General features: G+C 48.1%; 1 protein-coding gene, 1 non-coding gene and 1 pseudogene across 8 annotated transcripts in view; 1 reads left to right on the forward strand and 2 right to left on the reverse strand.

Annotated features, from left to right (window-relative positions):
* The window catches only part of sick (sickie), a 973,111-nt gene that overhangs the window by 486,718 nt on the left and 459,391 nt on the right, over positions 1–27,002 (forward strand). The window lies entirely within an intron of this gene.
* On the reverse strand, positions 14,664–14,735 carry TRNAC-GCA (transfer RNA cysteine (anticodon GCA)). The gene has a single exon. It is a non-coding gene; the product is annotated as a tRNA-Cys (tRNA).
* LOC149346086 (uncharacterized) lies at positions 17,958–26,225 on the reverse strand (annotated as a pseudogene).

Here is a 27,002-nt window from a genome sequence, read left to right on the forward strand (position 1 = left end):
AGCTTTAGGCCCGATTTTAAACCGAAAATTTCCCAAAATTGGGAAATTCCCTGATATAGAACATCATTGCCCGACAGAAGTGGGTCTAGTAAGGCATCGGCATGAGCAAAGGTCACCCTGACTAACCACTGCGCTTTAACAAGTCATAGGTCTTAGCGGGTCAAAACCGATGCGACCACGGCGACGTCTAGCGTCACGCTCCAGCTCGAGCTTACTGGTGTCCAAGATCTAGGCACGCAAGCGCTGTCCCGAAGGCTTGACGGCGTCGGCACTACAGTTTGCTATCGCTCCTTTCCCCTGCCGCTTCCCTGACTGCTTGTCTCGACATCGTTTACGCCCCCCTTTCCAAGTGGGTCGAGTTCACTCCGTCAGCATCCTCTAATCTGGCTGACCAACCCGACCCGACGGTTTCTCAGCCGAACCCGCTACCGTTTACATGGGGCTGAAAGACAAGCTTCAACGCGGCAGGAACACTCGAGTCGCCACTATTGGGTTCCTGCAAACGCCCAGTATATCCGTTATTGCTCGGGCTCAGTTGGATTATCCTCTTTGGTCAGGAGGAGAACGTGGGAGTTTACTTATTTGGAGACCATTGCAGACTTCACATCATGCGATTTCGTGGCCGTTAGCCATAAAAGTCGCTGACTGTTCACCAGGGCGATAACTTCACAATGTCACGTGACCACGGCGCTGTTATCGCCCAGGACAAGCAGGTTAGAACCAGCTATTTAGAAGGCATTGACGGCACGGACGAAGAGACAGAAAAGACGTATAGAGAGGAACTGGATGAAGGTTTACTCAGCGCATGCTTATGTATGTGCAAATAAAGATATGATGGCAGTGACCAAATTATGTATGTGCCGAAAGAATTGCCATACTTCTGAAGCTCTCGCATTCGACTCTTAAGGTTGATTTAGCGTCCCCTATTTCTGTGACAATTATTCTGTGAAGAGGAAGAAATGGGCTTGGGCAGGGCATGTAATGCGAAGGCAGGATAACCGCTGGTCCTTAAGGGTAACGGAGTGGATACGAAGAGAAGGCAAGTGTAGCAGGGGCGGCACAAGGTTAGGTGGGCGGATGAGATTAAGAAATTTGCGGGAATACGGTGGCCGCAACTGACAAAGGACAGGGTTAATTGGAGAGAGATGGGAGAGGCCTTTGCCCTGCAGTGGGTGTAGTCAGGTTGGTGATGATGATGATGATTTCTGTGACAAATTACGCCGACCCTTTTTCTTAAGGACGTCCATGATGCAGTTTTGCAGCATTCGCCTTCTAGGGCATTCGCGACAACCTTTGCACTCAGAACTAGGACCTCCACCCGCAGTGCGATGTCTGCCACTGCGTGGTCGGGCCTGAGAGGGCAAGCCCCTTGTACTCAAGATGTTTATTGCTCTCGAGGAGTTCCCGAGTGGCAACAGAAGAGAACCCACAGCAATTGCGAAGCATTCCGCACTCGTGCGGGGTGAAATACCGTCAAAGTGAGATGCGCTCAAGGCGAGGCTGAAAGCGTAGCCTCTCCTCACGTGGCTTCGTGCTTAGGGCCCGTTTCGGTCGGTCGCTCACGAGGACGACCGTGCGATGAGGTAACGGCGGTCATGTAGTGCAAGAGAAGCGAAATGCGTGGAACCCCAGCCTTCCACATCTAGGCAAGGCACCATTGAAAGAAAATAGGCCCCTGCACAGCTCTGCGGTTCCAAGAGACTATTGACAGAAGGAAGACCTCTATGGCGACGTCGCTGTGTCGACATAGAAATTCAGTGGCCACGGTGGGCAGCCGAACGGGCCATGATCGCTGAATTAATTATCTCCTAATAATGCGCAATCCGACGCAATCATGCAGGGCTTACGTTAGCAATCGCCACAGCAGCTGTCGTTGCAAAAAACAAAATAAATTAATAATAGAAAGTGGGGACACGAAACCCGCACCTTCCTACCTCCGATCATCCCCGCCTTACACCCCAGCCGGGGGCCTCGCCGCGTACCCACTGATCGTCCGGGGCCGGGTTCCGAGCTACCTCCGTGTTCTCCGTGTTCTCGTGTGTATAAGAGGCCCAAGCTGTGGGCTCAGCCAACCTGGCACCGCGGTGCCGGTGGATCGCGGACGGCGATCTCCCACCGGACGGGGGTTTCTGATCAGCCATACAGGAGGCGAAGACAGCCACACTGCCAACATGGACAGCGTCATCGTGTGGCTTTTTCGAACCTCGTCGCCAGGATGGAGAACCCGATACCTGCCAGAGCTTTTTGGCCCAGTGCGTCACGAGTCTGACTAGTGGGCCATGCTTCTGGTGATCGTAGAGGGATTAATAGGGCCTTATGTATGGGGCAGGTGCGCACGCACAGGCCGAAAGTTGAAGGGTAGCGAACATTCTGCCAAAGCCACTTCCCCCGTGTGGTTGAAAGGTGACTGCGGCAGTTGTAGCTTACAATCCGGTGGGCAGGTAGCGATGATGTCACAGGGTTACGTGACCTAGTTTGGTTCTCTGAGGATTTTTAGTGGAGTTCTCGCTCGCGGTCAACGACGCTGACGACGCGGTCGTATTTTCTGGGACACGAGCTCGTTAACTCTATTGCGTATGTTACAGCGAATGAGTCAGTGAAGACTAGCTTTTTATAGTTTAGAAATGAGGTAACTTTTAGGGCCCGAGAAAACACATATTAACGAAGGTCAGGAGTTCCAATATTGAAACACGATGGTGATAAGGAATGTGGTGATAATAAGAAGTGGGGAAGGATAACAACTAACTGTAGGGATACGTTTTAGAGCGCTAGTTGATAGTTTTCTAGTTTTCTTGCATTGTTTGCCTACTTTCTTTCGCGTCCGATGCATCCATCAGAATGTCGACGCTAACAGGTTTCATGCCGCAAACTCCAAGGCTAGTGCGAGAAAGTGAGAGGCGAACTCCTATAGCCTGACGTCTGTGTAATTGCTGTGTACCTATGTCACTTTACAAAATGTGAGAGGGTAAGTGACCCGCGATACTTAAGCGGTGAAGTGTAACAAATGGCACAGGGGCTGCTTTAATTTCACGGTTTTATTTACTTGTCACGTATTTACTAAAAAAGAAATTGTGTTTTGCTGTTGCAAATGCTACCGTGCGCTGTCGTCTGAATTGACATTTTGTAGCACTGCTTAATATGGCACTGGGGAAAACTCCATCCAACTTTCTTTCTCTGTAATTAAAGATAGATTCGGTCCTAACTGGGCCAGGCTTTGTCCAGCAGCAAATTTCCTGTCGAGGAAATTGGGTTTAAAAATTGTCCCGCCACTCGGTGTAAGAAACGTTTTCGGAATAATTCTGCGTGCTCATTGCGACTCTATGTCCATCCAGTTTATACTGCCTTTCATCGGCTGCAATTACTGAATACCATAGGAGTAGGCCCATCTGAGCATTCCTCGCAGAGTACTCACTCGCACTTGTTTGACAGTCCTGCTTGTGGCAGTCCTCTGTATTTTGAAAACTAAATTCTAGCGTCTGCCTGCTACTTCGTGCTTTCGTGTCGCCGGAAATTGTCACGTGTTACTCTCTTTATTCTCTTAAGCATTGTTTGTATGTTTCTTTAAGGTACACGTTATCCAGCTGAGGCTGATTATTTCGCACCCCGTACGTTCTGAGCAGGTGGTAGAGGCCCTGGTTGCCATTCTAACGTCGTGGAATCTGTACACTTTAAGTAAGCGTTGTGGATAGCTGCGGTGTGTCTACTTTTACTGTTATTTTTAGAGCGTAGCTCTACTCACCGGAATAAACTTCAGAAAACGCCGAATGCCGGTAATTTGACCTTCAAGATCAGTCAAGGTCAAAGTGGGACTTAGTCAATTTCGCTACTGCCTAGGTTTGTGTCTAAGCACAGTATATGTCACGTCATCAACCATGAGTTTGGACATTTGGTTAATTATGCAGTTATGTGGACAAATTACTGGGCCGAACTAAATAGCGTTAACAAGTTCATTGGTTTGTTCATGGTGGTGATCATATAGTGATTAATTAGTTATTTCCTATTAAAGGCAAACTTTGCGCTTAGCATCGAGTCATATAACGTCACAAAGCTCAGGTTGAGTGCAAATGCGGTCTGCTAGTTTGCGACCCGAATTAATTACCGTTTATTAGTTCATTGAAATTAAGTCCAAAAGCAAACTAACCACAGAGATAACTCTCTACTAACTAGGTTGAACAGAGTTTAACCGTTGCCAGTTTCGTTTGCGTCAATTTTGCTGTTGGTTTATATTTAACGCTGTAATTTTCACAGTGCTGCATAGCGTCTAAAATAGCCGCCTATGTTATACCAAATGCAGAATGACTGAAAGAACTGCGGGGAAACGAAATACTATAAACCTAGTGCTATTAACAAGGCACGTGAAATGGCATGGTGGGGTAGGCCGACCTGAATGATACACTCTGCGTAAGAGTAAAAAAACTTTCACCTGTGAGATTTATAGCCGCCTACGGAGACGGCAAATCAAGTTGGTGATAAAGACCGTCTTCTAGACGTAGGTCATGGAAGAAAGTTGGCTAGTTGGTGTAAATTCGTTAGTGACTGCGACATTGCAACTAGCGTGGAAAGCACAAGGACAGCGACACAAGGAACCAACGGGACAGCACGCTAGCGTGCTGTCCCGTCGGTTCCTTGTGTCGCTGTCCTTGTGCTTTCCGCGCTAGTTGCAATGTCGCAGTATCTAGACGTAGGCATCCAACGTTATATGGTGCGCGAAAAAACAATTCTTACAAGGGTGGAAGAGCGGGCTAGTTGGTAGTTCATCTTGAGGAAAAACACAGCGCACTCCTGAGACACGGACAGAGAGAGGCAAGACGATACAGTCTTGCCTTTCTTTGTCCGTGTCTTAGGAGTGCGCTGCGTTTCTTCCCCCAAAACAATTCTTAAACGGCACTTTCTTCGTCGAAATTTTATTTTTTGGTTACAATTTATGGTAAGGGCTATAATTTTGTGGTTAATAGAAAATGTGTTGGTAATACAGAATTTTATTAAAAGAGTCTTTCTGGATCCAGTTCGGTAACGTTAATGTAACAGTAAAGGTTTGGTGCAATAAACGCGTGTGAAAGTTTTTATATTGTCGATACTACGTGACTGAGAAAATGGACAATAGTATGAGGATCATCGAGTTGATCTCCTCAAGAGCATATCTTGAGAATCTTTTCACTTTCACTTGCACCGGCACTGCACTCCACCTCATTATGCACCTCATTTGCGCATCAGTTATCACGGAACACCTTAAGTGTTAACGCTCATACAAATGACATTTTCAAAGCCACTACCGTTAACTCTGAAGTACTACGTATACCAACGCCGCCAGCGCAATTCTGCTGCATGCAATTTTAGAAAAAAAAAAGTTCTGGCTCCGCGCGAACTATATATACAGTCAGAGGCGTCGTGAGTAATGATTTTTGGGTGCCGCAACGGATTTTACCGACGCCCCTAGCTGCCTCAAGATGAGTTGCTCGGAGACAGTGCCACGTAATACCTTTTTCCAGTTGGGAAAAGAAAGATTGGTCGCGGGTTTGCAAGCTGCATATGCAAATCGCGGACTCCGCGCAAGAAACGCAGTGGGATTCTCTGGGGATTCGAATCTTATACTGCGCACTGCACCGCGGCATATATATGGTCCTCTATTTCTTTCTTGCCTTAATGGCAGAAGCCAGCGTCGATTATTATAGGGTGACGGTGTATGCCTCCGTGTGGTTCCACCGGCGAACGCATTAGCGAAGGCTCGAAGCAAGGGAAGAGAAGCGCGTAACATGGTGGTACATCAGCAGCAACATTGCCAAAGCGCATAATGCAGCGACGAAGGGGCAGACGAAGTCGCTGCAGCCCGTGCAAATTCAAATAAATAAACGAAAAAAAAGAGCGAAGAGATCAACGTTGAAGGTTATCGCGTTGCACATCGCTTCTTCTCTGTGCATTGTCGAAACGGGTGGCGCGACGGTATGGCTCAACTTTAGAGAAGACATTAGTAGACACGAAAGTATTGGCACGCGGCGCCAATGCACGGAGGCAGAAAAAAAAACAAATAAAACTGCTTAACTGAGATCAAACGATATACTGTGGACCCAGCTTGCGTTCGAACGAGAGGAGCCAACAGCGAACGGATAAATCGAGTCAGTTAGGCACCAAAAAAATGGCGCCGAAAGCCAGTAAGGCAAGAAATACAGAAAGGGAAACAATATGATAGCCTCGCCCCGTCGACCGGAGTGATGAAAGAGTTGGTGGAAAGGCTTAAGGCAACAATGCACTAGCAGTAATGGGAAACACGTATGATTTGTCCTTTTCTTCCCTGTAAGGAATTCTGATCTGCGAATATATAATGAAGGGATGCAGAACCGCCTTCGCTACGAAAGATGGATGAGCTGCCACGTGATGTGAAGGACCGCCGTGCAGGCGAGGAAAGTTACGCAACGTCTGTAGAGGTCATCGCTTGAAAACAATAATTTTTCCAAGGAAGTTAGGGCGAATATGAAATAAAAATCAGCTTTAGGTTCTACAAGGGCGAAAATGCATGATGCAGCCTCATGCAGTCGAGTAGACAGCGCCTCTTGGGATGCAAGGAACATGTTGCGAAAGATGTAACTTCTCAGCACGCGAAGTTTTTGAAAACATCGGGTCACATGCAAGTGGGTGTGAGAAACGTATGTTCAAGCTCAGGCGCGATCCTTGGTTCCTGCAAGGAACTTCCTTGAAACGTTTGGGCGACACTGAGACGCCTTAATTTCTAATACTGGGTTCCAGTGGAACGCGAAGGAGCTAGCACAAATCCGTTGACGCCCGTCGCGCTGTCCTTCACTGTCTATAGCAGCGTGGTACTGGGCACCAGGTCGCGGGTTCGACTGCGGCATCGCTGGTCGCATTTCTACGGTAATGACATGAAAAAAACTCACGTGCGTTTCGATTTCGGCGCACCCGCGCGGTGCACCTATGCGGTTTTAGGCGGTAGAATTTTATGCGAAGCATATTACTAGAGCTACACTACAGCCCGTCGAGCGCGGCGGTGGAGCTACCATTGACCTTTAGCGTGACCACGTGACACCACGTGACAACATGACGTCACAGCAGAGGAGAGATGGGCTGCCGGCTCGCGCGGTCGGCCGCGGCGGTGGAGGCTCCACATCAGAGGCGCGGCGCCTGACCACGTGACAACATGACGTCACAGCAGAGGAGAGATGGGCTGCCGGCTCGCGCGGTCGGCCGCGGCGGTGGAGGCTCCACATCAGAGGCGCGGCGGCTGACCACGTGACGCTACAGCAGCGGTATAAAGCTCAGCTTGCCTCGCTCTCCGGGCACTTACGAGGCGGCCACGTGTTGGGATGCCGCCTAGAAGCAGGGCTGATTTGAACGAGAAGCGAAAGCTTCAGCGTGCCGCAGAGACCGATGAGGAGCGGGATGAATGTCTGGCTAAGCGGCGTGCTCAATATGCGGCTCGGCGACAACGTTCTACAAAAGGAAAGCCATGTATTACCAAGCCTAGCCATCAATATGCTTCGCATCTGACTAGGCTTAACCTTAGCTAAGCCTCAGCCATTTTTTCTCCATTTTTCTCTAATCGACGTAACACTCGTCATAGACGTAGCCGGCCTGTCTTATGGAGTGGAGCGTGTCATTGTGGTTCCCGTGTCAACAACGCGTGCATCTCCTGTCAAGCGCCGTTCGGCACCTTATCCTTGCTTCGGTGAAGGCAGCTTATGCCAATATTAGGGTAAAGTGCACCGTGTGGAAAGCAGACTTAATGTTTTTGTGGTGGAGAAATGACAGTAAAGCTCCCTCTCCTCCGCCCGCTCCCCCCGTCCTCTTTACCCTGCCACGCCTCGCCTGTTCCACCCATGAGCCAGGCCCACTACAGCACTCTAACCAGAAGGGAATTAAAGGGAATAAGCTGTGCTCCAACGCACACCCTTTTATAAAAGGGGCTGTGCTTGGTCGCTTTTTACTCCCATATGGGTGTATTACTGTAGCCTGCCTGCCGCTCGCAACCGCCCACTTTTCTGCTTCGCTAAACGAAACTTAGCAGGAGATAACTGCGGGAGGTTTTCTGACGCGGCGACACCCTCTCATGTGGAAAGATTTTTCTTGAGCGACTGTTGGTATTAAACATGATAATACGTCCAGAGGACCGCCCTTGCAATTAATAGAATTAGTCCTTTACTTTTGATTATTTTTGCAGACAACATTCTTGGCCAAGTGCCTCTCTGAAACTGGTTTTAGATTAGCCAACTTATTCGCTCTCAGCTCCGTTTCGTCCTACAAGAAACGGCATGAAAACAGCCGGGTCATTGGAGTTTACCGATTACTATTGTGCTGTTAATAGCTGGATGTTCATCTGCGGCATTAGAGGGTATATCAAATAAAGTTAATTATATGCATTTATCAGGAATAAATCAGGAAAATAAGTCGCAGTGAGTTGAATTCAACAGGCAGCAGATTCGTTGAGCAGATTCCCTTTGCCAGGTCACCATTATAAAAGAGGTCTGCAACGCTCAACATTCATTCATGTAAGGCCACGTGCTGCCTTCTTTACACAGGCTGTAACTACACCCTTCGGCAAATTACCACGGCAGAGCTTGGTGTGAGAAACCGCACTAGCCCAATTTAGGGAGGCAGTAACCCTGCTTACCCTGCAGAAACTGGCTGCGGAAGGAATAAAAAATAAAAGAAACTCATTACTCACTACTGCTTGCGCCAAGTGTTAACCATTTCGACAGACATGTTTTACTTTATAGTGAAACTTAAAACGAGACCGGCAAAAGCAAAAACAAAGAAGCGACGTTTCAGCTCCCGTATGGGAGCCGAAACGTCGCTTTTTTGTTTTTGCTTCTGGTCGGCGTCCTTTTAAGTTTTATTATGATTTTCCCAGACCAGACGAGATTTCGTCCAACTCTCGCCTTTGTCTTACTTTACTGGCATGCAGAACGTAACTAGAACGCATATAGACCCTTGTGCAAAGCGCACAAGGACGCAAGGTTTTCGCAGACACCCGGGAAAAGAATCTCTATATTCCGTATAGTACGCGTTGTAGTTGCACTGTCCTTTGTTGAGCTTTGTATCCTCAGTTCTGGCGATTTCTTCCCTTACTCGGAGCCGCGCAGCCGGCGCCACCGTCAGGCAGCTACCTCTGCTTTGATGTCCGTGTAAATAATAATAATAATAAAAAAAAGATTTAAACGAGTGCTTTCACGCCACCATCAGCAGCCGAGCATTGTCTGAGCAGATGTTCTTGTTATTAGCACCTGCAGCGTACTCTGTGCCTGCCCGAGGCAATAAAGGCCGGACATGCAATTATCGCATTAAAGGAGGCCGCACCGTGCGAGAACACCTGCATTTATCTCTTCCGCGAAGCACTCCAGTATACGGTGCGCGCGTAAACGGAGGACAGGTGCTGCTGTTAACCCGGTGCAAAACACACACACACACATGAACATCCTGATCCGCGCCTGTGTTCTTCTCCCGCTTCCGTTGCGGCAAACAAATTGGACGCTTCCGCTCTTGTTCCGGAAGCCCTTGTCCCGTAACGCCCCTCCTATAGCACCGTGCCCGAGAGAATGGCCGAGACGCTGTACGCCCATTAAGAGCAAGGGGCAAACACTGCGGGAGCACGCCACTGCTCTTTGCTACAGGCCTGTCTGCGGTTTTGTTCCGCCTTGCGACTTTTCCGTTTCACCTGTTGCGTTCGGTGTTGCCGCCATTGCTTCACTGCGGCAGCTGTCCGTAGGGAACCTTCTCCGCGGAACCGGACGCTATTCTGTGATAATGTTACTGCGTCTCGACAGAATGCACTAGATTCGCTTTTTTGAACACTTCTGAATAAATCTGCACTGGAAGTTAGCAAAAAGTGATTGGAAGATTGGTGGCTGAAAAGCAGAGAGGTGGCATAAGGTTTGAGGTGTAGGAAACTGTAGTGAGAGAAAATGGCGAATTTTAATGAGAATTTACAACACAGTTGAACAAATATTAAAGAAATCTGAGCATGGTGGCAACTGTCACCACCCCGTTTCAAAGGGGCCAATCTTATCCGTCCATCCATCCAGCTAATGACTGCGACATTGCAACTAGCGTGGAAACACAAGGACAGCGACACAAGAAACCGACGGGACAGCACGCTAGACTTCAACTGACGTTTTAATGCACACATGACAGATTTTTACACTTCTATTCGGCGCATGCTCAGGAGACTGTACCCCCGCCCCCTTCTCTTTATCACGAAGCAGGTTGTCAAGCAAACAGTAAAGATTTAAACCAAATTGACGCGCAAGTTTTTCGACAGATAGATTAACGCTTTTCTCGTGAGGGCTACTGAGGGTGTGCTCACGCACTTGTCCCCTGCCTTATCAATGCAAAATGCTTCAACTATCTCCCTATCACCCTGCCTATGAAGCCGCCTCAGCACTCTCGTGTGGCTAAAGAGTGGAACGCATTTTTCTTCATTTCCGCCTGTTGTTTTGACTTTGCATTTGCGGCAATGTGCGGCCAAATGGCCCCCCGCCATCAGAGCTGCGACTGTAGTCCGGTGTTTTCGTAGCCTTTCGTTCAGGCACTGGCCTGTTTGGCCAATATAACATTTACCACAGGTCAGTGGGATAAGATACACCACACCGATGGTGCAGTTCACAAACCGCCTGGCGTGTTTTGTTGCGCAGGTTTTTGCCTGGTAAGCATTGTTGACGATTCGGCACATCCTAGACAGCTTTTGTGGGGCAGTCAAAACGACAGGGATGCCGCACTTTCCCGCGGCCTTTTTGAAGCGATGGGACAAGTTGTGCATGTAGGGCACAGGCACCGGACGTCCCCCCGGGCCGTCATTGCAGCAACCTGCTGTCTTGCGTCCCTGTCGGAGCTCTTTAATAAGGCTCTCAGCGACAGACGCCAGTATGCTGTCAGGGAAGCCAGCGCTACGCAGACGGACCACTTGCTGCTCAACACTCACGTTCACTTTGTGCTCACAAGACTTCTGAAGAGCGGCTCTTAGGCAGTTCAGTGCTATCCCTCTCTTTACGGTTCTTGAATGGGCCGAATTACAGCTAAGAACAGGCTTTTTTGAACGAGGGAAGTATGTCCAGCATATTGAGCTACTACTAAAGCTAATGCTGAGGTCAAGGTAACGTAAGCAACCCTCATCAGGAACCTCACGAGTAAAACTCAGACCCTTACCACATTTTTGGAAAACACTAAAACATACTTCCCTCGTTCAAAAAAGCCTGTTCTTAGCTATAATTCGGCCCATTCGATAACCGTAAAGAGAGGGATAGCACTGAACTGCCTAAGAGCCGCTCTTCAGAAGTCTTGTGAGCACAAAGTGAACGTGAGTGTTGAGCAGCAAGTGCTCCGTCTGCGTAGCGCTGGCTTCCCTGTCAGCATACTGGCGTCTGTCGCTGAGAGCCTTATGAAAGAGCTCCGACAGGGGCGCAAGACAGCAGGTTGCTGCAATGACGGCCCGGGGGGACGTCCGGTGCCTGTGCCCTACATGCACAACTTGTCCCATCGCCTCAAAAAGGCCACGGGAAAGTGCGGCATCCCTGTCGTTTTGACTGCCCCACAAAAGCTGTCTAGGATGTGCCGAATGGTCAACAATGCTTACCAGGCAAAAACCTGCGCAACAAAACACGCCAGGCGGTTTGTGAACTGCACCATCGGTGTGGTGTATCTTATCCCACTGACCTGTGGTAAATGTTATATTGGCCAAACAGGCCAGTGCCTGAACGAAAGGCTACGAAAACACCGGACTACAGTCGCAGCTCTGATGGCGGGGGGCCATTTGGCCGCACATTGCCGCAAATGCAAAGTCAAAACAACAGGCGGAAATGAAGAAAAATGCGTTCCACTCTTTAGCCACACGAGAGTGCTGAGGCGGCTTCATAGGCAGGGTGATAGGGAGATAGTTGAAGCATTTTGCATTGATAAGGCAGGGGACAAGTGCGTGAGCACACCCTCAGTAGCCCTCACGAGAAAAGCGTTAATCTATCTGTCGAAAAACTTGCGCGTCAATTTGGTTTAAATCTTTACTGTTTGCTTGACAACCTGCTTCGTGATAAAGAGAAGGGGGCGGGGGTACAGTCTCCTGAGCATGCGCCGAATAGAAGTGTAAAAATCTGTCATGTGTGCATTAAAACGTCAGTTGAAGTCTAGCGTGCTGTCCCGTCGGTTTCTTGTGTCGCTGTCCTTGTGTTTCCACGCTAGTTGCAATGTCGCAGTCATTAACGAATTCACACCAACTAGCCCAACTGTCTTCCATGATCCATCCAGCGCTCCGCATGCTATTATGCGATCGAGGTGGGCCCTGACCTGACAGAGACATTGAGGTCAAATGTTTAGGGGAATCCTCCAAGGTGGAGTAAGTGTGTAATAAGGAGCACTTACTCATTCCCATCCACCCGAAAGCAGCCATGTTGATCAGAAACTTCGCAGTTAAGGAAGAATTTGTCCGGGTCCGGGGATCGAACCCGGGACCACCGCTTCACCGGAGCAGGTGCACTACCAACTGAGCTAACCGGGAGGCAAGCTTATGGTACGGAGAGGGCGAATTGATCAATAGCTCGAAGCTTTCCTTTCTAGCTTTATGGCTGCGCTTGGGTGGATATCACGGCATATTACGAACAATTACAAACTTATTACTTATTACAAATTGCTAATTACTTATTACCAAGGAAAATTGAGATGAAATTTAAATTTGGTCTGTACTGATAAATCATTGCGTTATGACTACAAACACGCTATCATTTCACTGAAAACGCAGCATTTGTATGATAAAAATGGGCCGATTTCGCAAGTTGCGCTGCGCACATTTGCCTGCACGGATCTCGGATTCAAGGCTACACTGTCATTCACTTTAATCGGTGATCACGGAGTCCTTTTCGACGTACACCTCACTGTGTAAGCACTGAGTAAACGAATGAAGGAAGGCCTTGCAAGAAAGCAGAGCTAGATAGAGGCGATGTAGTGGTCATCTCGGTCTTCGTTTCGACTAACCCCTGGGGTCCTTCAACGTGCATTGACGTTGCACAGCACACGGGCACATTTTGCGTTTCGCCCTCCATCGAAACGTGGCCGCCGCGGTCATATTGGTACCCGGGACTGCTGCCGGGGGGGCGCGCACGTAGGGGGGCACGTAGAGTTACTATATATGCTAGCATATACAGTAACTCTAGGGGCACGCTGGGCACGCTACTCAGCGAGCTGAGACGGAACGTGAGCGTGTTGTGCTCAGCCAAATCTTTCGCAGTTCTCTCCGTCGGTAATAATGGGCGTGCTGACTGGCCTGTTCGTTGCGTCAGCGTTGATATCGCTCCCTACAGTGGGTGGCCTTCAGGGGGGTGGGAAGAAGGAGTTACTCGTTCCGTTCGTGCTCACTTGGTCGCTTGCTTACGACCTTTCGACATGGCAGGGCCACCTTAGCCGTTTATTATGCTTCTTTAAGTGTTGTGTACTGAGGTGTGCCTTCAAGATCTCATATGGGTTTGGTGGATGCTCGCTAAATGGTAACTATTTATCTTCTGCTTAAAATCTCAAGTGCGTTTATATGTTCGAATAGCCGTAGCATGCAGCTGTAGCCCCAGCATGGGAGGAGTCTTGGCATCAATGTTTTTTTTTGTTTTGTTTTCTTCTGGTTAGGATTCCAAGCGGTTATTCCTGTGCAGCCCACAAGTCACGAAGCTGAAGCCTATGGCCGCGCAGGGCGTTCTACTTAATCTGGCTACCGCCTCGCGAAGGTGATGCTCTCGTTACTGCTGACAGCCGTAGCGTCAAATCATCGCTTTACGTGCGCCATCTCTTGGCAGGCAAGGGAAGCGATTAAAAGAAGGGCGCCATGCCGTGGTGTAAGGCGACGTTTTCTTGACATCGTATGGTAAAAACAGTGGGATGCGTTGGGCCTCTGGCTGCAACTCCTTTCCGGTTGTCGGCTCCCCTCCCTCCCAAGAGAGAAATTTTCCAGTGAAAAACCACGCTTAACGCTTTCTGTTCTCTTGGGGGGGGGGGGGGGGGGGGGGTGAAAACAGTTTGAGGAATTCATGATCCACATGGGGCCTCACCCGTTGTCTTTAACCGCCCCCTGTAAAGTGGCCCCACAAATCCGCCCCCTTTTTATGAGATGAGTACTTCGTTGAAATCAAATGCTTTCTACGGCGAAGAAATTCACGTCTTTGCTGATGCTGAAATGCTATTTTTTAAGCTGGACGCACCCGACTTCTTTTCGGAGGATTGCTAGAAATCACGGTGGATAAATTGGACTGTGCGAGGCGCAGCAAACTTTTTGAAAATCCCGCGCCTCTGCGACACACCCCCTGTTTCAGTTTCACAACCCCACCGCCAGATGGCAGCACAGATCCAGGGAGACAAAACGGTCGCGACGGATTTCTTGTTGCCTTTTTCGCGAAAGCGAAACTTTGATTGTCGCTTTTGCTTTTCGCTGCAAGCATGACTAGTAAATGCAGACATGATTAGACTAGCTCACTGTTGCGTGCGCAGAAATCTCTGATGACGTTCATGTGCGCGCAGCGCTTGAAAAGCAAATACGAGCAAAGTGGAGAGCTGTGTTTTGAAGAAAAAGTGCACACTGCACTTCTTTTTCTTTTGGGAGGTGAGATGAGGCGGAGAAGAACTGTGAAGTCCATGTTTGAATAGGGGCAAAAAAAAAAAAACACTCTTGGGGAAAAGAAAAAAAGAAGAGGGGGCACCCGGGTTTGAACCGGGGACCTCTCGATCTGCAGTCGAATGCTCTACCACTGAGCTATACCCCCGAGTCGGTTAAGAGCGCTTTGCAGACGGTATAGGAATGTGATGCGTAAGCTTTCGCTTGTCTTAGGGTTCGGTAATGTTTTCTTCATGGTTCTCGCTAATTTCGTTATAGTGACGGAACGCTTACCTACTATTCAGGTGCCTAACGGGCTGGCAGTACCGTGCTAGCTTCCAGCGCTTGGCGACCGCTTCCGAATCTGTGCGCTTCGCTCTCCTGGCCGAAGGAGCACGCCTCGCGCTCTTATAGTTCTACTACAACGGATTACATGTCTAGCCTTTGTTGGCGCACTTACTAATACGCAAATTTGTCTTGGGCTAAAGGTACAGTCTTTGTCAAAAGTAACCAGGCTCCATGGTTTGCTTCTCATTCGTATAGTACAGCCCTCACGGCATCCCTAAAGATCAAAAAGTTCTTTGAAGGTTAGGACAGAGGTTCTTCTTACCGTACCAGAGATTTCGACCTTGAGAGCTGCTATAATAGCTTTAATATACGACTGAGAAGAAAAACGTGCATCCTGGTTACTTTTGACAAAGACTGTACGTCGGTTGGAACCAACAGTTTTTTCCCGAGAACGTCGAACGGACCCGGCCATTTCTTTTTTTTTTTTTTTTCGAGTACTCGGGTGGATCTGACCGACGTGTTTTTCAAAGTCCAGCCATTTCATGCTCGCAGGCTGCCTGCGCGATTTTGTCCTAGTCGCGTGTCTTTGGTTTACCATACATGATGATATATTTATCTGTTAAGTTGGTTCAACAATCTTTACAAGCGCTGCCCTGACGGGGCGACGGAGATCGGCGCTCGTATTTCCAGAGCGCATCAATTGGAGCTTGCGAACTTGTAAAATTACTCTTATTGTTTCCATGCCAACAAATGTGCCTTTCTGCCGGGTGCTGAAATCCGCTTTGTCAACTTGGAAGCTTTTTTCATTGCGGCTAACCGATGTCCACCAATCGAGGCTGAGTTCTCGCTGCATCGCTGTTTGCTCCAAATACAAATGCATTTGTGACGACGGCTGAGCGGGGTCCATTCGGCTCGCGCAAACTACGCGAACTTTCGCGAGAAGGCAAAGCTGTGGGCAGGGCGCTTGCCTGGCCTTTTTCCCAAACTGCTCAAACAACTTCGCTGTTTACCCGGAAGCGGATCGTTCGCGCCTCTGGCTTTCCGGTCATTCCCCCGTGCGATGCGGTGGAGCTCGTCTTCGACTCGGCAGGCTGGCCGGTCTGTTTATCGCCTCCGTACCAGGTGGGCCTAAAATAGATTCGACGAGCCTTTGCCCATGGCCGTGAGGTAGAGTCTACAAAATTAGTATCTAGACATCCTATATGCTCTGCTTGCCGGCAATGAGCAGCTAGCATAACGTTTATTTCTTGTGGACTGTTCTGCACGGTGAGATGCGTGTTGTGCAATGTACATGTTACACAGGGTGTTTCACTTAAGAATTTGCACAATGTTTATAAATAGGCTTTGTGAGTTAGGAGAGCGCTTTTTTCGGCATAGCGCAGTCAGTCGTGTAATACACCAGAATACAGCTACGACGTGGTAACTATAGCAGGCTGCTTAACTAATATTGAATGGTTAACTTTTTAACACTATTACTGTTCAACTCCTTAATTACTGAGAGGTGTTTAGTGCACTGTAAATAAAATCCATACCGGTTTTAGAATTTCGAAAACGCGGTTGCCCTCGGCGCTGTGGTCCAATAAATTTTGGCTATTTCGACGAGTTACGTGCACTGGAGAGGTTGCTATGCTCGCAAGCGCACGCATTTGGCGTGGTGTAGCTAAAGTTCGTTTGGCGATAGCGCGGAGGGTAACCGCGTTTTCTAAATTCTAAAAACTGCTATGCATATTACTTACGGCGGGCTACATCCCCTGCTTCGTTTTCTTTTTTTTTTTTTGAAGACAGCCATGGGCGGCCAGTGCTGGCACATATGCTGCCGCACTGGCACAAGAATTCTGGCGATTGTGCGCCTCACCCATCAGTAAATTCCGGCAGACTGTGGGCGCCAGCTTAAAAAGGGTATTGAGGACAAAGTGAAGTTGGCGTACATCGATGGATTCACCATCATCATCATCATCAGTCTGGCTATGCCCACTGCAGGGCAAACACCTCTCCTATATATATCCAATTAAACCGGTCCTCTGCCAACTGCGGCCACCGTGTCCCCGGAAAATCTTTAATCTCACCCCCCACCTAACTTTCTGCCGCCCCTGCTACGCTTGCCTTCTCTCGGAATCCACTCGGTTACCCGTAAGAACCGGCGGTTATCTTGCCTTCGCGTTACACGCCCTGCCCAAGCCCACTTCTTCCTCTTGATTTCAACTAGGATGTCATGAACCCGCTTTTGTTCCCTCACCCACTCTGCCCTATTCCTCTTTAAAGTTACACCTATCATTTTTCTTTCCATAGCTCGCTGCGTTGTCCTTAATTAGCCTTGCCGTTCCTGCCCCATAGGTGAGCACCGGTAAGATGCATCCTTTATATTCTAATATGCGATATGTTAGTGTGCGATAGATCTTTGCGTACTAACTAAAAAAAAACGGTACTTTCTACTAAAACGAAGCTTTTATAAGCGGTGCGAGTCCAGACAGTGAGGTACTGGTGTCGCCACCACTGGCCAATTTCGCAAGTATACCGCGGTGTGTCAGCAGAATCTGTTTTCTTTCTGGCGTGGATCTCGGAGGCTAGGCTACACCTTCACTCACTTCAGCGTGGTGATGGCACAGTCTTTTTCTATGTACACGTCACAGAGTCTAGTGGCGGGACAATTCTTAAATACCATTCCCTCAGCAGTAAAGACGTCTTTTGCTGACGGACAAGCATCAGCATAGCCAGAAACAGCCACATAACCGACTCTAATACGAACAAGAACTGGATGTCATGACATTGATGATTGCCACTACATTGGATGTAATGATACTAATAATGAGCACCACTACATTCAGCCCTTTTTCCATAGTAAAATCGATTATCTGGCTGTTTCTGGACATGGTGATGATGTCCCGCAGCTGGAGCGGTGTGGCGCTCGTAGGAATTTTTTTTTATTTTATAGAAGGTATTTCCGCGCGTACGTGTGTGAGTCTCCGGTAGTGTGGCTCTCCCGCAAATTAAAAAAAAAAGGTAAAACAAGTACAGCGGTTGTAACTCGGAAGTCGTTTATTTTTTTCCATTCCTCTCTGGCCAAGCAGTCGGTGGATTCCTCGGTGGAAGCAATCGGTGGAACCTATGAGGATGATTTCGTCGGGGTCGTCGTCGTAGGCTACCCAGTCTGGAAATCATCCACGACGCACTTCTGAAACGGGACGGGTGATTTTTTTCAGGAGCATCGGCAGCTTGCGTGACGTCAGACTTATTTCGCGCTGCATCTGCAGCGTCGTCGTCGCTGTTGTTGGCGGCGATCTGGGGATTGTTTCCAGCGCGAAGGAACAACGCTCAAGAATTACCGGATGTGACGCGAGCGCTGCTTGGCGACCTCATAATCGGGGCTCGTTCATCGTCAAGTATGCACAAACTATGCCCACACAGAGCCCCGCTAAACTAAACGGTCGGTGCATATCTACTGCAGAATAATATAAAAAAATTATGATGATGGTGATGATGGTTTTTTTTTTAACGACGCAAGGGCATCTGTGGCCTAAGTGCGCCATGGCACAAGGTATTTTTATGCGTAGCATATTGCAATCACTCAGTTCAGCCCTTGGGCGCGGCCGGGCAGCCACCAAACCATGTGACCTGACGTCACGTGGTTTGGTGACGTCACGTCACGTGGTGACGTGACGTCACCAAACCACGTTAAAAAAAAGAAAAACAAAACAAAAAAAGACGGCTGAGCATGGTGCCGGTTGCCACCGCCCCGAAAGGGGGCGCTCCTTCCATCCATCCATACGTCACGGAGGAAAAGCTGCTGAGAAAATCGAGTGCCGCCAAGCAATACCTCGCGCAAAAAGACCGCGCAATATGCAACGCATTCTTGGCTTAACCAAGCTAAGCCTGGGCATATTTTTTATGCGAAACATATTACTAGAGCTACACTACAGCCCGTCGAGCGCGGCGGTGGAGCTACCATTGACCTTTAGCGTGACCACGTGACACCACGTGACAACATGACGTCACAGCAGAGGAGAGATGGGCTGCCGGCTCGCGCGGTCCGCCGCGGCGGTGGAGCCTCCACATCAGAGGCGCGGCGGCTGACCACGTGACGCTACAGCAGCGGTATAAAGCTGAGCTTGCCTCGCTCTCCGGGCAATCTGTTCTCGCTTCGGCGAGCGCGGCTTCGGCCGCTTCTTTTTGAGCAGCGTCCGCTCCGGCGGACGCAGTTGTTGCTGCGACGCGCGTCTTTTCTTTCCTTTTTCTCTTTCCTCTGATCTTTTAACTCTCCTCTATCTGCACGTGGCAGCGGTGGTGGCTTGGCTAGAGCCAGTAGCAGGCCCGTGCAATTTCCTCTTCATCCTTCTCTCAGTCACAACACAACACAACTCTCCGGGCACTTACGAGGCGGCCACGTGTTGGGATGCCGCCTAGAAGCAGGGCTGATTTGAACGAGAAGCGAAAGCTTCAGCGTGCCACAGAGACCGATGAAGAGCGGGATGAACGTCAACCAAGGAAAGTCATGTATTACCAAGCCTAGCCATCAATATGCTTCGCATCTGACTAGGCTTAACCTTAGCTAAGCCTCAGCCATTTTTTCTACTCAAGGTGGAGTCAGACCATTTGCCAATCATTTCACCCTAAATAAGCCGAGCACCGGGCCAAGGTAAACCTTGTGCCCATTGTATCACCGGTGGGCACCCGGAGGCACTGGGGATCGAACCCCGTACCTCCCCCGCATGCGAGTCGGATGCTGAGACCACTGGGCCACTACTAGGCCATAAAATAAAATATGGCCTGAAACTTTGAAGTCGCCGGGCGTTCAACGAAGGCGGTATTCGGCACCTACTGATACCCATTACTGAGAGGTTAGATCCTGTATCGAGGCATCCTGATATCTTGTCGGACGGACAACCCCCCGAGGTGCGCGTGGACTCACCTCGAACATGGTTACCAGCTTCTCAACTACCTTTGTGGCTTCCGGAGGCTGCGCATAATAATAAAAAAAAAGAATTGAACTTCAACGATGACTACTGAGGAAAGAGGCCTGCTGTGGCGAGCATACCCCACGGTTTGAACGACAGGACGAAAATGGCAGTATAGGTCACGTAAGGCCATGGAATAACTGCAGTACAGTCGCTGCCGCGACATTCTTTATAGGCTGGCATTACTATTGGGGTGAATTAAAACGACGCAGCATCGTTTATATGAGAGTTTCTATAGTAAACTTTGACGTCCCGGACAGCGCTCGGGTGTTGGTGCCAAGATAGCATAAGAGAAGAAATTTAATTATAAATATTTCTATGGTTATGAGCGGATACCACGTGATGACGCATGAGTAGTAATGCCTCGCGCATCATCACGAACAGGGAAACACGCGACCGGAAATTTTACGTCTATACTCGTTTCAAAAATTCGGCTTTGAGGAAAGAGAACATGTGGTGAATGAGTCGGATTGATGCCCCTGTAAAATCTCAGACATTGTGTCCTGGAAAGAAGGCTACACTCGCCTTTTGAACGTTATAAAGGATATTCGGCTTGACTGCACCGCCTGTTCAGCAGCTGTGTGCCTCTTTCGTGGATTACTGCTCTTGTTTTCAAGCACCGATGTCGTTCTCTGCCGCACAGACGCGAGCAACCAGCAAGATCGTATAAGGCCTTTCAGCTTACCGAGAGCGACAACCCCTGCGGTAGCCAACCGTCTATCGCATTGTCCGATGCGCGGCTTTCTTTTGCTGTACGACCCATCAGATAGCGCCGGTGTTCCAGGACAATAGTTTTGCACAGCCTTCGTGATAATGGACGTACACGTTGTTGGAGACCATGCTTTGGCTCAGTTTTCAATTAAACTTTTTCTCTTTGCTTACATCCTCGTCTGACCCCAACTCCCTTACATTAAATGTGCGCTGACTTTAATAACCGCATTTTAAATGAATGCTGTGCACCCCAAATGTCGTTAAGTGACGACTACCCAATGCGCTCCAGCGCAGAAGCCTTTTCAACAACTCTGTAGCGATAGGGCGTTCTGAGCAGCCCTTGGAGTTTGTTGCTTTGTCTGAGGCAGCTGCTCCCGGCGGGAAAATAACTCCCAAGTTTCACAGGGATATAAACTGTAATTTCCACTTAAAAATTCGGAGGACGCAAGCTACGCCTTACGACTGTGACACGATAGCGGTAATGGCTCCCTTCAGTTGGCTGTGCTCCTGTTTACGTGCATCTTCGCAGACACAGACACGGTTCTTTATTTTACTGTATGTTTGTTTGTTATGTGTATTTTTTCTAATTTTTATTTTTCATATTTTTCATTTCTCATGTAAAATTTTATATGCATCGCCTCTTTATTATATTATTTCATTTTTTATTATTTTATTTCAATTTTCTTTTCTTTTATTTTTGAATTTGTGCCGCATGCTCCTCCTTAACTGATCCATAGCCTGTGACGTCAGATCGTCGTCGACCAATGGGAATTTCGTTCGTACACCGCCGGGGCTGCAGGCGGACGTGCAATCTAACGCTACTGCGTTCGTATGTACTCTGCCGCGTGTGTTATCAATTAAACATTTTCATAGGAAGCTGTTGCGCGTTTCTGAATGCATACAGGCCCGCAGCGCAGAGCACGAATAAAGGTAGCAGAAAATATTTCTCGGACCTCGCACTTGCATGTAAACACTCACGCTTGACAACTGAATTTCGCTCAATGCTCACAAGTCGACTTTTTGTTCAGTCCTGGAGAGGATATCGTTGACCGCTTTTGCAATAAGTACTCATTCGATGCTTGCCGAATGTGCGATGTCCGCGTCCTCTTTGCTGAGCTTCTGACAAAGCGAGCCCCTTGTCACCATCACTTCGGTGCTCACAACCGCTGACAAACACTGGCGCAAAAAATATATCCGAAGGCCTCTTACCGAGCATGCCAACGTCGCTTCCCTGTAGCAGCGTAGGGCATTCTTAAGCTGAACAGAGAAACGAGAGAGAGGGAGAGAACGTACCGAAATTCACTGTTAGCTCAGCGTCTTGTAAACGTTTCACAAACAGTGCGAGACTGGTCATTGTGAACATCATAAAATCTAGCTGAGACGCACAGCGTCCGCTGTTCTTGAAGTCAGTGCATTTGATTTGGCCTGCGAGCAATCTGACCAGTGTCTGTTGATGCTCTCGTTACAATCGAGGAGGCAGAAATCATTCTGCTCCTGCAAGAGTGACTTTTAAAACGCAGTATGTTCAGTCGCTAAGTGCTTGAACCACTTCAGGGACCTGCTTTTCGGCGCTTTAGTGTACAGCAAGCTAGAACTTTTCAATGCCAGCATGTTAGGCTTTTGAGAGCCATGCAACGTTGCTAATGGTTGTTGTAGTAATGTGGCCACGCTAACCTCCGGCATGACGCTGTTTGCGGCTGTCGCACCCTTATGCATGATTTTCGCATCCTCAGTTTTTTTTTTTGCTTGTCAAGTTTAAACCCCGCTGTTGATTAGGTGCAGTTAAGTTCCCGTACGAAAACATGAGTCAACGCGAAAGCACTGATACGGAAAAGTAGCTAGCAAATTCCACTATTGAAAGGCTGCTATTACCCTGTTTACGTCGTCGCAGACTCCCAGCACATCTGCCATGGACAGGGTGGTCTCCGCGCACTCACGTATTGCCTTTCTGTACGAATTTCTGCCCTAGAGAGAAAAACGAGGCAAAAAGAGGCTACACTGTAAATCAAGCTGTGTCTGTATAACTCCGTAGCCTCGTTTTTTATTATGCGATAAGATAAGAGCCCCCCCCCCCCCCCCCCCCCACACACACACACACACACCTAGCGGTGTCATACTTTGCCTCCTGCAGGGGTGGTACACGGGTGTGCCACCCACCGCGGGCCACGGACCAGATTTGTACTGCAGTACCGACTGCAGCATTCGTTCAGCCCGATTAACGTTGGTTTTAGGCAAATGACGTCTACAGCCTAATGACGTCTGATTAGTTGCGATGTGCTTCTCGTGCGATCCGACCTACCATGAGGGGAGCGTACTTTCCCTTGTTCTGCTTGAACAGGTCGCTGTTTCCGACGGCGTCGTCGCACTTCATCGCATTCTCTATCACTGCAGCGAGACGAGAAGGTTAAGAAAAGGGTTAGCTGAGCGACACGAATTTTTTTTTTATTATGAACGCTAATCATTGACAGTGGCTGGTTGTTCATGGTGATTCCTTGTATCAGAGTGTAAAATGCAAAGAACGGGCATTAACTGGTATTGCCTTAGAAAAGAATACACAGCATCGCTACCTGATTGGGGAAACGCCACTGCCTCTAACATGACTAAACTTCTTTTAATGCAAAAACAAAACAAAATAACTGCATGCTATTTTCGGCTTACCATATGCGTGCATGACAGAGCCGCTTTTTGAAAACCTTAATATCCGCCCAGTTCTGTTCTTTTATGAGGAGTCTAATGACACACATGACATATAAAAGAGGAAAATGATTTTGTTTTAGTATTATAGGCCTTAACAAGAAACAGTAATATTTATGAAATATGTCGCAATGACATATGGCAACCACATCCGTACGCACACCTACCTCCGCACTCATTCATTGCACTTCGCGTTAACATCACTACTACACTATATGCGTAGCCTGTGAAGGAAAAAAGGAGTAATACTTTAATCACACTCTCAGCAATTTTCCCCGGGCGTGTTATTTTTGTATTTCATCCTTTGTTACTCATTGCGGGTTTTGTTATTCTATTATCACCTCTATTTCTCTCGCGTCAACTTTTTTTATTGTATGCTTGCGCGTTACTACATCTCTTGTCTTCATCTTCCCATTAATGCTACAAGTTGTATTCCTATAATTCCTATAATTCACTGTCCTATAATGCTTTGACTCGCTACAGAAGATCGATGCAAAGGCTGTATTTTTACACGTATGCAAGTATATGTGAATTTTAAAAGCGTTACAAACACTGTAAAGCTGAGTTTTCTTCAGATTTTTTTTGCTCCGGACCACTCTAAAGGTGTGGAATAAATGCTTGGAGTTGAATAGCACTTCAAGAATACGAAACAAAATGCGCCACCATAAGTCAGCAACATGTTGCAGTGAATGAACGGTAGCAACCTAAGCGATGAAAATGAACATTTTATTCAGATATATTTCGCATTTTGCCTTGAACCTTGCTGTAGTGGAGGATTCCGACAACCTGGACTCCTGAAGAGCTAGAAATGACAGCCGGTTTATGGCGAGCTTGGCTTATCCACGTCCGTTCTGGGGTTAAAGGGGCACGAGTACAACTTAAGCTGGCCTGTATCGATGTGTTACCGCATTCTAAGAATAATGGGAACAGAGCCTTTATCATCTAAAAGAGGAGCAAGAAATTAAATACTGCTCTGGCGATCACCGGCCGATTTCGCAAGTAGAATGCGGTGCGTGAAAATAGTTTATGCACATCGCAGATCTCGGAGGGTAAGGCACATAGCCTTTAGTTTCGAAGCTCTGATCACGGAGTCCTTTTGCGGCAGATGTTACGAGTTTGAACCATGTACCAAGACGCGGGTTCGATCCCGGCCGCGGCGGCTAGAATTTCTTTGGAGGAGAAATTCTAGAGGCCCGTGTACTGTGCGATGTCAGTGCACGCTAAAGAACCCCAGGTGGTCGAAATTTCCGGAGCCCTCCACTCCGGCGTCTCTCATAGCCTCTTTGGGACGTTAAACCCCATAAACCAAACCAAACCAAACCATGTGGCCGCGAAATTTTTAAATCCAATTTTTTTCAGCGAGAAATGCGTCTTTTGCGGCCACACAAACATCAACATACCTGGAGGGCGCCTTAGAATCGATTTTTGCGCTGAACAAAAGTTGGATGGAATTTAATTCCTCAGTGTCCTTTTAATATCACCCTTCTTCCAGTCCCATGGATACCTTGGTAGGTCGTGTTGCTAGCTCGGGGATCATCATCACACTGGCTTGTGAATCGGCCCCCAATAATATCTCGCTGTTATCGGCAATCGCACGTCTGTTATTTATTTAAGGATTTCAGCTAGGAGAGAAGTTACGAAAACGCTGAGCTGGTAAACACCAGAATTTACAATACAATAAGTCGCCGCGAGCCCACCGAAACAACTGCACCACTTCACTGGGGAAAAGTGGTTTACCATGATAGCGGTGAAAGAAGTGTGAGTATATGCGCACACGCAAGATATGGACAAAAGAGAGTTTTATAATAGCGTGCATACGATTGTGTGCGATATAAGCAAATATTTTGCGGGATCTGGTCCAGCTTTCTTGGACAAAAATTTTGAATATTGGAATATTATAAGGTACCGTTAGTGAAACATTGAATGTAATGGTTCATGCTTGCGATATATACGAAGCAAAATCTTTCTTTTAAAGTTTTTCCATCGATCGCGTTGAGTAGTTTAGTCTCCCATAATAAACCAGTGGGTAACATTGTTGACAACAGCAAAAACGTTAATAGCAAAAAAAAATTCACGTCTCCCACGAAGAGATCTGCGGATATATTGATTGTCGTTACGAAATCCTACGGAATGTGGCAAAAAGTTTCGTTCATAAATTATTTCCCGCAGAAGAATGGTTTTGTCCAGAATTTCTGGGTATTCTGTGACGTCACTAACTCAAGCCGACTCGCTTTCTCTTAAAGGTGCACTGAAGAGGAATCTGAACTCGTCTTTTTGCCGCGGGAACTCGATCTACACGTTCTGAGCATTCTTAAAAACTTCGATTTATTTCCCTGTGTGGCTGATTTTCCTAATTAAATCGAATTAACGTCCGGCTCCCGCCTTTTTTTTTAAATTCTCCCTCGTACGGTGGGCGGAGTCGACCAACGCGTGGAGTGCCTTGCAGCCAGCTCCGTGGAGGCTCTGCTTTCGCTTTATTTAGTTTTTTAGGTTTCCGTGAATAAATAGTTTCATTCGCAGATAATATAGCCGCAAAATAAGCCCGCAGAAATAAAAATACGCGCGGACTATTTGCTTCTACGGACTACTACGTATTACGCCGCCGATGGCAGAGCGAAAAGCCGCCGCGGGACTGGCTGAAAGGCACTCCACGCGTTGGTCGACTCCGCCCACCGTAGGAGGGAGAATTAAAAAAAAAAGGCTGGAGCCGGACGTTAATTCGATTTAATTAGGGAAATCAGCCACACAGGGCAATAAATCGCAGTTTCTAAGAACGCTCGGAACGTGCAGATTGAGTTCCCGCGGCAAACAGACGAGTTCAGATTCCTCTTCAGTGCAACTTTAAGAGCCAGTTAACCTAGCGTGTAAAGGTCGCTTGCGTTCTTACACTCTGGGCATATGGGCGGGAGAACCTCGCTTTCCTCCCAAGGGAACGCATCGTGCATAGCGGTGGCGACGGCCACGGTCCATGCGGTGGCGACCAGGACGCCTCGCAGAAGCTCTTTGTACCTCATGTCGGTACACGTCGCCTCCTCCTCCGTTGTCCCCGCTTGCAGCTGGGGGTTGAGGACACCAAACTGCGAGTGCCGCCCGGTTTTCCCAGTGCGACGCAACGGCTGTACTACCAGGTGGATGACCAGCTGCCCTACTGGTGTCTTCTCCGGATGGGTCAAGTTAAACTGAAAAGATTTTCGCCTATAATGTGCCACAAGAGGCGAAGGCAAAGATATCGCAGTTCTCTCTCGAAGGCGACTTTAAATAAGGCGATTCGATCGTAGCTTGCTGAAGTTGTTTGCGGAATCGACCACGACCGTCAAAGAAATGTGGTCCACTGCGTAGCCCGCAATAATTAGCGCTTAATGGGGATGCTGCTTAAAGTGCAGCTGAGAAGCTTGACGCAGCACACAAGTTGTGGACACTTCTCAATTTGAATTTATTCATAAGTGGTTGCAAAAAAAAATCGATATACAGAAGGAGGTGCCGGAGTCAGTGACTGCATCGGGATCTCCTGTTACTTGTAGATAAGCGTATACTACGAGAACGACCAGATAACTCGTTAGGTTCATAAGGAGAGAACAGGGAAAAAAAGTAAAAATAATGTAGCGTACTTAATAAACCGAAGACACTTGGGGCCTTAGAAATGATAATAAATCTATTGTAGGAAACATTATCAAATCTCAAAGAACAGATGCAATGAAGCCACATATACTAACGGAAAATTGAAGTGAATAAAACGAGAAAATTAAAGTACAAACACAATACAAACAATCGAAAAAAATTATGACCTACAT

This window comes from Amblyomma mixtum, chromosome 4, assembly GCF_055824585.1.
Source record: "Amblyomma mixtum isolate Tamu chromosome 4, ASM5582458v1, whole genome shotgun sequence".
Classification (NCBI taxonomy): Eukaryota; Metazoa; Arthropoda; class Arachnida; order Ixodida; family Ixodidae; genus Amblyomma; species Amblyomma mixtum.